The sequence below is a fragment of the Anopheles stephensi genome, unplaced genomic scaffold, assembly GCF_013141755.1.
Source record: "Anopheles stephensi strain Indian unplaced genomic scaffold, UCI_ANSTEP_V1.0 ucontig186, whole genome shotgun sequence".
NCBI classification, from domain to species: domain Eukaryota; kingdom Metazoa; phylum Arthropoda; class Insecta; order Diptera; family Culicidae; genus Anopheles; species Anopheles stephensi.
This window is the reverse complement of record NW_023405109.1, coordinates 32501-42500: the sequence shown is the minus strand read 5'-3', so window position 1 is coordinate 42500 and position 10000 is coordinate 32501. Positions and strand designations below refer to the sequence as shown.

Sequence of the window (10000 nt, the reverse complement as noted above, 5' to 3'; positions counted from 1 at the left end):
CATCGATCCATGAGCCGAGTGATCCCCTGCCTAGGGTTTAACGTACACACCGAACTAGTTGATGAATGGAACCGAAGTCCATCCATCCATTATACACATACCAACACACAACTCTGGTTCCCTAGTACCACACTGCAGGCGCCCACGGCCCCGACGGTTGCGGAGCCGAGCACGCCAAAGTGCGACTGTCGATCACCCCGTTGTGACACGACAATCAGTCAGTGTATAAGGTACCCGGTACTACCAAAGTGTGCATCTTTACTGACCTTCGCCGAGGCAGTGGTATGTGTATCCCTTTGAAAGAGTTGCTTTCGCTCAACTCTACCAAGTGTGCTACACCATCTTGTGGTTGTAGCGTGCGCGTCAGCATGTGATGCCGACGATGCGTTTGGCAACCTCACTCTCGGACTTGTTTGATGGGTAATGATATGTCCATTATACACAAACCAACACACAACTCTGGTTCCCTAGTACCACACTGCAGGCGCCCACGGCCCCGACGGTTGCGGAGCCGAGCACGCCAAAGTGCGACTGTCGATCACCCCTTTGTGACACGACAATCAGTCAGTGTATAAGGTACCCGGTACTGCCAAAGTGTGGGTCTTTACTGACCTGCGCCGAGTCAGTGGTATGTGTATCCCTTTGAAAGAGTTGCTTTCGCTCAACTCTACCAAGTGTGCTACACCATCTTGTGGTTGTAGCGTGCGCGTCAGCATGTGATGCCGACGATGCGTTTGGCAACCTCACTCCCGGACTTGTTTGATCGGTAATGATCCTTCCGCAGGTTCACCTACGGAAACCTTGTTACGACTTTTACTTCCTCTAAATCATCAAGTTCGGTCAACTTCGGCCGTGCCAACTGCAGCTCACGAAGGAACCGCGGAAGGTATGCCTCCAGAGACCTCACTAAATAATCCATCGGTAGTAGCGACGGGCGGTGTGTACAAAGGGCAGGGACGTAATCAGCGCTAGCTAATGACTAGCACTTACTAGAAATTCCAGGTTCATGGGGACCGTTGCAGTCCCCAATCCCAACTAAATGAGCATTTGGGTGATTTCCCGTTCCTCTCGGAATGGGGGCGCCTATTGGCGAGAACACGCTGCTGCCCACATTGTAGCACGCGTGCAGCCCAGAACATCTAAGGGCATCACGGACCTGTTATCGCTCACTCTCACCTTGCTAAACACAAGTTGTCCCGCTAAGCAGGGCAAACTAGTGCGACGACCGCCCGCGAAGGCGCCGCCGCCCCGTAACGTCAGGTGCGCCCGGAGGCACACTGCTGACAGCGTTCTAGTTAGCTTGTTTGAGTCGCGTTCGTTATCGGAATTAACCAGACAAATCATTCCACGAACTAAGAACGGCCATGCACCACTACCCTTAAATTTGAGAAAGAGCTCTTAATCTGTCTTACCTCGATAAGTTCGGACCTGGTAAGTTTTCCCGTGTTGAGTCAAATTAAGCCGCAAGCTCCACTTCTTTTTTTTTTTTTTTTTTTTAAAGCCACGTGTTTATTTATTATAGATCAATATTTTGTTGCGGTAACATATACCATTTACAATAAAACAGATACAAAACGCGCATGAACAAATATTGGTTGACAATAATAAATAAACAAACTCCATTGCCGGCGGCCTTCCCGGCGAGGGCGTAGCCACCGGCGGCAATGGCGTTCCTCTCTACATAAAGTGAGGGCCCGCGCCCCGCCTAACTGTTCGACAACACTACATTTAATAAAAATGACGGACACGAACATAACTCCTAATCACAGACGAAGCGGGCGTGCCCGCAATTCGCCATTTCTTCGGTTCCCTGATGCTTACTCTAACATTAAATGCATGAACGCACATGCACACAGTTAAACAAGCAAAGACAGTCTCCCTATTACGATTGGACGGACATCCGCACAAAACGTAGACGACAAATGACGCTTATAACACAAATGGAGTACTCGCACGCTATTGGTCGGGTACGAACGTACGCACAAAGCGGAGAACGCAAAATGCCGATCGTACCCGAACCGAGCGCACGCGCGCTCTCTCTCGCCCGCCTGTGCGAGAACGAACGACCGCACAAAGCGGAGACGGCAAAATGCCGGTCTCGCCCGGTCGTTTCTCGCACGCTCTGTCACTGGCCGGTCGTTGCAGCCTAGACCGCTCCCACTAAGTGTTCATGGTAGCGATGGCGGCTTCGACGTCCGCCGACGTAAGAACACTATGGCGGTCCGCTCTCGTGGTTGGCCCATCGTCGGGCTTACTCCTCCTTTGGTTTCGACAGCGCATTCGGCCCGAACGCGATGGCGGCAATATACCGGCGCGTCATTGGGCGCGGTATCTTATTGCCGCTGGTTCCGCCTTTGCCGACGACGAAGAAAGTATCGGCCGATGGCGGATCTCGTTCGGGCCGAAACGGGCGTTGTCTCTCCGGCACTCCGCACTATCGTTTTGGTCCTCTGCAGCCGTGCGCTGCAATGCGGTGCGGTCCTCCACACCGGATGCAGCTAACCGCACTGCTGCAGGTGGCCGCCCGATGGCCAGGTTCTCCGCAACGGATGCAGCAGTTGCTGCGGTCGGGTCCGACGCAGTTCGCCGCCAAATGCCCCCTCTCCAGGCACCGGAAGCAACGGCGCTTTGCCGCTTCCAGCATGGGGGCCTCCTCCAGCTGGCAAGAAGCGTAGTCGATTAGCAAGCGCTTCTTGCTCAAGATGGCTTCTGCCTCGACACGCGGTAGCCGTACGCGAGCCCGTTTCGTCGCGTCGGCCCTCTCCCACATCCGCAACGAGGCCACCGTTGGCTCCCTCGTAAGTGCCGCCCTCAGTGCTTCCCGGATGGTGTCCGCTTCGGTGAGGTTGTCAACGTTCTTTAGAAGCACCTCCGCCATCTCGGTAAGGACCTTGGCAGACCCAAGCTCCCCCAGCGTAAATTGGATGCGGCGACACAACGCCTCGGCATCCACGTCACGTGCCAGCTCCATCCTGAGGTTACCTTTCGGGGTCCTCTTCCCGATGCGGATGTGCCTCTGATCCTCCTGCAGGGCCGGGCTCGTCCGGATGGGCCTGTAGATCTCCGCGAAGGAGACCCCCGGTGCCGGAACCACCAAGATCGCGTCTGGTCGTCGGCGTCGGGCCCGTCGGTTCGCCTGTGCAGGGCGTTGGCTCGGTGCGGCAGGTTTCGGCTGTTGCCGCTGCTGGGTTGCGGCTGAAGGCTGAGCCTTTTGCCGCTTCCCTGCCACCTGCCATCCGGATACCAGGGCGTCCCGGTACGTTTGTTCCTGCTGCCGACGGGTTTCCGGTGCCGGAGGGTCCCGCGGCTGCAGGGGTTGGGATCGCTGCCCATGCCCGTCTCTCGTCTGTGCCTCGCATTGCAATTCCCGCCGCAGCTGCTCCTGCATCTCCAGCAGGCGATGCTGGGCAGGACCCAGCGACTGGCGTGCTTCGGCTCTCTCACGTTGCTTGGTGCGCCTGATCGTCCTGTTGCTGGGCCCGGATTTTGACTTGGTTGTCGCTTGGCTTCCCAAGCGCACGCCAGTCACTGAGTCCTCCAGCTGCTCGATTGTTCGCACGCCCGTGCGATAAATATTCAGCTCGTGGCGGAGTCTCGCGTTCTCCGCCTCGCTCTTCTCCCACAACACGGTCATCTCTTCCAGCTTCTGCAAGAGCTTCTCGAAGCGACTCGTGAAGTCCTCTGCAGGCGGTGATGGTTCCGCTTCCCGTTCCACGGCTTCGATTTCTTCTTCCGACGGCGATGCGGCTGGCGCCAGCATCTCGGGAGATACCGATCTCCGTGGTGACGGTGTGGGGGCGGGGGCGGGGGCGGTCCTCTCTCGCGCTTCCGCATCCGCCTCTCCTAATGTCCCTGGCGTTCCCCTCGGGGCTGGCGTGGGTGCTCCCGGTGCGCTGCACAGCGACGACAGCGTTCCCGGCGACAGGAGCGTCACCACTACTCGCGGCGACATCTTCATCTTCTTCGGTCTGACGGTTACGGTGGCTTCCGCATCCACCGACCCGTCAGACCTACTCTCCTCCTCTTGCATTTCTACCGCTAACCGGTTTGTTGCTCTGCCCAGCAAACACTAGGCTTCTGCGCCTAGCCGGTATGCGGTCCGCATTCGCCTTAGTCGCGAAAGCTCAGTGCGGAGCTTTTGTGGTTTGTGTCCGCGATATGGCTTGTGCTAGTGCCCCATAGGTGGCGCTGGTGGCACTAAAGGGGAGAGCTCTCCCAGGACATCAACCGGAATGTCCGATCAGCTCTCCACTGTGCACTTGTCAAGTACACGCAACACGCCTCGCACGCACAAACCCACGCTGACACACACTGCCCTTCTAAGTACAGGTGCCCTTAGCACGTGTTTTGCACCGTTGTTTTTTCACCGTTTTGTGGTGCTGTTTTAACACTGAATGTTTATTTTTTCCGTTAACGGAATGATTTCACAGCACTCTTTGCTCCTGTAATGTTTTTTCACCCAACTGCGGGTGCGAGCTCCCTTTCCACCGCACCGAAAGGGAGCGCTTCGCACGCACGCACTCACCTCACCACACACGCAATATTCCGGTCACACGCGCCGAAGCGCGACGCAATGTTTGTGTGCCGTTTTAAACTAAATATTCACGGTTTTTCGCCGGGTCTTCACTCAGCTGGCGTACAAACTGGTCAACTACACACTTTGCACGCACGTTTCACTGCTTGGAAGATCGTTTTCACTCAAATAACTGTATTTTACCAGAAGCTCACGAAAGGCGTCCGCTCGCTTCGGTTGACAGTTCGCCTCGCGCAAGCTCCACTTCTTGTGGTGCCCTTCCGTCAATTCCTTTAAGTTTCAACTTTGCAACCATACTTCCCCTGGAACCCGATTTTGGTTTCCCGGAAGCTACTGAGAGCACCGAATATAGTAGCGTGTCCCAATTGCTGATTGGCATCGTTAACGGTTAGAACTAGGGCGGTATCTAATCGCCTTCGATCCTCTAACTTTCGTTCTTGATTAATGAAAGTATCCATGGCAAACGCTTTCGCTTCAGTTGGTCCTACGACGGTCTACGAATTTCACCTCTCGCGCCGTAATACCAATGCCCCCAACTACTTCTGTTAATCATTACCTCTGGGTCTATACAAAACCAACCAAAAGACTCAGACCGAGGTCATGTTCCATTATTCCATGCAAGATTATTCTCGGCCAACGCCAACCCTGGGCGGGTGTGGACGCTTTTGTACTAGCCTGCTTGAAGCACTCTAATTTGTTCAAGGTAAATGGGAGCTGCCCGGGCACCACGCACCGGCTCGGGACGTGCCCGACCGATCACGAGGTTGACGCCCAGGCACACCATTGTGAGTCGCAGCCGCGAGCTCGCGCACGAACGTATCCGGCGTGTGCCGGGCGCCCGCGGCGGTCGCGTGTCTGGACGGGGAATCAACTTCGAACGTTTTAACCGCAACAACTTTAATATACGCTAGTGGAGCTGGAATTACCGCGGCTGCTGGCACCAGACTTGCCCTCCACTTGATCCTTATTGAAGGATTTATGCTCAATTCATTCCAATTATGGACCATCGTTAGAGAGGTCCATATTGTTATTTCTCGTCACTACCTCCCCGTGCCGGGATTGGGTAATTTACGCGCCTGCTGCCTTCCTTGGATGTGGTAGCCATTTCTCAGGCTCCCTCTCCGGAATCGAACCCTGATTCCCCGTTACCCGTCGCAACCATGGTAGTCCTCTACACTACCATCAATAGTTGATAGGGCAGACATTTGCAAGATCTGTCGTCGGTCAAGCGACCATACGATCGGCATCCTTATCCAGACTTCAACTCAAGCCGCCCGGAGGCGATTGGTTTTACTAATAAGTGCACCAGTTCCACCGCCCGCAAGCGGACAGCGGTCCCGGCATGTTGCATGTATTAGCTCTGGCTTTTCCACAGTTATCCAAGTAACTGATGGGTGGATGATCTTGTGAATTATGGCTGTTGTACTGAGCCTTATGCGGTTTCACATTCATTTATGTTTGTACTTAGACATGCATGGCTTAACCTTTGAGACAAGCGTATATTACTGGTAGGATCAACCAGAATTCGTCTTCGTCAATTGCTTGTTCGATATTTTTTGTCTACCAGGGCACCAGTCCCCGCAGACTCTCTTTCTACGTTCATCAGGTGACACAATCTTTGTTGTGACCACTCTCATTGACCTGCGGCAGTACACCGACTCCACAGCGCCAATAACCACACGAGCAAAGGTTGTTCAGGAGGATGTCAGATTATCGATGTACATCGTACACCAACATTTGACGTACCGAGGCATTACACCCCGCACGCCCCCAACAGGACCAATCAAGGCTCGCATACGACCTGCGACTTACTGCGGCTCCCTGAAGGTCCCCGTAGGACGACCATCACCAGTTAAGGTGTAGTTGACTTGTCAGGGCACGGTAGTCCCCACAAGTCCCCGATTATTCGTGGATATCGTCCTACGATTGTTTCTGACTCCTTTTGCTCCCCGCAGGTCCCCGTAGGACGACCATCACCAGTTAAGGTGTAGTTGACTTGTCAGGGCACGGTAGTCCCCACAAGTCCCCGATTATTCGTGGATATCGTCCTACGAGTTTTTGTGACCCTTGGGTTCCCGGCAGGTCCCCGTAGGACAACCATCACCAGTTAAGGTGTAGTTGACTTGTCAGGGCACGGTGGTCCCCACAAGTCCCCGATTATTCGGAGATATTGTCCTACGAGTTTTTGTGACCCTTTTGTTCCCCGCAGGTCCCCGTAGGACGACCATCACCAGTTAAGGTGTAGTTGACTTGTCAGGGCACGGTAGTCCCCACAAGTCCCCGATTATTCGTGGATATCGTCCTACGAGTTTTTGTGACCCTTGGGTTCCCGAACTTTGCTACGATGGTTCTGCCTCCAGAGGAGACTTATGAACACTTCGTATCATTTCTTACACCGAACCATGGGATCGCGAGATTGCTCCCGGATCCCTAATCACCTTACATTTTCGTTTCGTTTCCGTACACTACGATGAGCTAATTCAATTTGTTTGTTCGTCTGGCGAACGTTTTATTGCGGAATTACCGCGGTACTTCCAGCCGGGTATGGCTGCCGTACGACCTACAGGATAGATCATCGAACCACTTTTCGTGCATATTGTCCGTCGAGGGTATCACCTCGATACCCCCAACAGACCTTTGGACACTTCCTCACTACTCCTTGGAGCAGCAATCAGGGAACCATATAGTAGGAACAGCCGAATATGGAACTCTTTTCGTACTTTGGACACCTCCTATAACTTGTATGGCGACTTCGGGGACCTTCATTTCGTTCTCAGTTGGTACCCCTATTTCGGTCTTTGGACACCTCGTCTTACCCGTATAACTCACTTTAGGTCCACTTATTTGCCTGATATCTCATCGTGAACCCGTTTTTCGTACACCGTACACACCTAGGAACACCACATATGCGTTTCCCTTTCGATCGTGAAGTTTTCAAATTTTTCGATTTTTGGTCCTAGAAATTCATGAACGGTGGGAGACCAAAATTTTTCATAAAAAAAAAATTTTCACCGTTTGACCATAAAAACCTTCTTTTCGTACATACCCCATCATTTCTTCACGTTTTAGGCCATTTCTGAAATTTTCGCTTCGATAGTGTGTCCCCTATAATACAAAATGAACATTTTGCATCTCCCACAAGTGGCCATTTTTTTCCGCCACTGAAGAACACGACCTCGGGAACTCGGACCTAGGACGTGGCCATGTAAGTCATAGGCCACCCCAACTTTTGCAAAATACTGTTTCTTTTCACTTTTCATGATCTAAGGCGCGTTCCGACGGCGTTTTGAACAAATTTATGAGAAAAAAAATTTTGACCCTCGGACCAAAATTTTTTCGTTCGGGGCCCCATGGCCTATGGCCAGTATGGGAACTCGGGATGCCGATATGACAAAATTTGTCAAAAAATCACTAAAAAGTCGCTATGGCCCATTATTTAGAGCTTGTTGAGACCTTTCTAAAACACCTTGGTTGACCCCTGTCCGATACGTAGTTTTCGAGATATTCGAGAAAATGTGATTTTTTGGGACTTAGAAAATTTTTGACCCGTACCCTAAGAAAAAGTGATTTTTTCATAGGACAATTTTTTCTTCGCAAATACTGTTTGGTTTCACTTTTCATTATTAGAAACGCGTTCCGAAGCCATTTTCATCAAAATCTCGTGAAAAAAAAATTTCACCCCCGGACCAAAAGTTGGCCGTTCGGTGCCCTATGGCCTATGGCCAGTATGGGAACCAAGGATGCCGATATGCGAAAAAGTGTCAAAAAATCACTTGAAAGTCGCTATGGCTCATTAAATAGAGCTTGTAAAGACCTTTCTAAAACACCTTGGTTGACCCCTGTCCGATACGTAGTTTTCGAGATATTCGAGAATAAGTGATTTTTTGGGACTTAGAAAATTTTTGACCCGTACCCTAAGAAAAAGTGATTTTTTCATAGGACAATTTTTTCTTCGCAAATACTGTTTGGTTTCACTTTTCATTATTAGAAACGCGTTCCGAAGCCATTTTCATCAAAATCTCGTGAAAAAAAAATTTCACCCCCGGACCAAAAGTTGGCCGTTCGGTGCCCTATGGCCTATGGCCAGTATGGGAACCAAGGATGCCGATATGCGAAAAAGTGTCAAAAAATCACTTGAAAGTCGCTATGGCTCATTAAATAGAGCTTGTAAAGACCTTTCTAAAACACCTTGGTTGACCCCTGTCCGATACGTAGTTTTCGAGATATTCGAGAATAAGTGATTTTTTGGGACTTAGAAAATTTTCGACCATGACATATATGAAAAGTGAATTTTTCATAGGACCAAAAAGTTTGTCCAAATAGGGTTTTGGTTCACTTTTTATGGTCAGATAAGTGATCCGATGCTATTTTCATGATCATTAGAGGGATTTCACGCTGTGACCAAAAATTTTCATACTTCATACTTGTCTCCGTGCCGTATATGGGAGGACCGGGGGAACATGTCTTCGTAAGTCGTGATGTTCAGTGACGGATTTCTGGGACTTAGAAAAAAAATGTGCTCTCAGGCACATTATATGTTTCATACACACATGATTTTCATTCTTCATACTTGTCCCGGTGCCGTATATGGGAGGACCGGGGGAACATGTCTTCGTAAGTCGTGATGTTCAGTGACGGATTTCTGGGACTTAGAAAAAAAATGTGCTCTCAGGCACATTATATGTTCCATACACACATGATTTTCATTCTTCATACTTGTCCCCGTGCCGTATATGGGAGGACCGGGGGAAGATGTGTTTGTAAGTCGTGATGTTCAGTGACGGATTTCTGGGACTTAGAAAAATAAATGTACCCTTAGGCACATTATTTGTATCAATAACTGTATCCCCAGCCTTTCATGGGGAACTTTTCCGTATTCCCGGACTTGTACATTTTTCGGGTTCCACCTCCCGACAATGTATCTCTACTGTGCATTACGTACCTTATAACGCACGGCACCCATTGGGTGACTCCACTTAACCATCTTTCGATAATGCCCGTGTTGCAGATATAATCCCAACACCTACCAGGCTTTATATGTACATCGAACGTTACATACGATGCACCCCGTATTCCCGGACTTGTACATTTTTCGGGTTCCACCTCCCGACAATGTATCTCTACTGTGCATTACGTACCTTATAACGCACGGCACCCATTGGGTGACTCTACTTAACCATCTTTCGATAATGCCCGTGTTGCAGATATAATCCCAACACCTACCAGGCTTTATATGTACATCGAACGTTACATACGATGCACCCCGTATTCCCGGACTTGTACATTTTTCGGGTTCCACCTCCCGACAATGTATCTCTACTGTGCATTACGTACCTTATAACGCACGGCACCCATTGGGTGACTCCACTTAACCATCTTTCGATAATGCCCGTGTTGCAGATATAATCCCAACACCTACCAGGCTTTATATGTACATCGAACGTTACATACGATGCACCCCGTATT

General features: G+C 50.8%; 1 non-coding gene across 1 annotated transcript in view; it reads right to left on the bottom strand.

The window, feature by feature from the left end:
• The window catches only part of LOC118515753, a 158-nt gene extending 120 nt beyond the window's left edge, over positions 1–38 (bottom strand). The window contains exon 1 of the ribosomal RNA XR_004907381.1: positions 1–38. This exon is cut by the window's left edge and continues 120 nt beyond it. This is a non-coding gene — a ribosomal RNA (5.8S ribosomal RNA).
• Between the last annotated feature and the right edge of the window lie 9962 nt (positions 39–10000).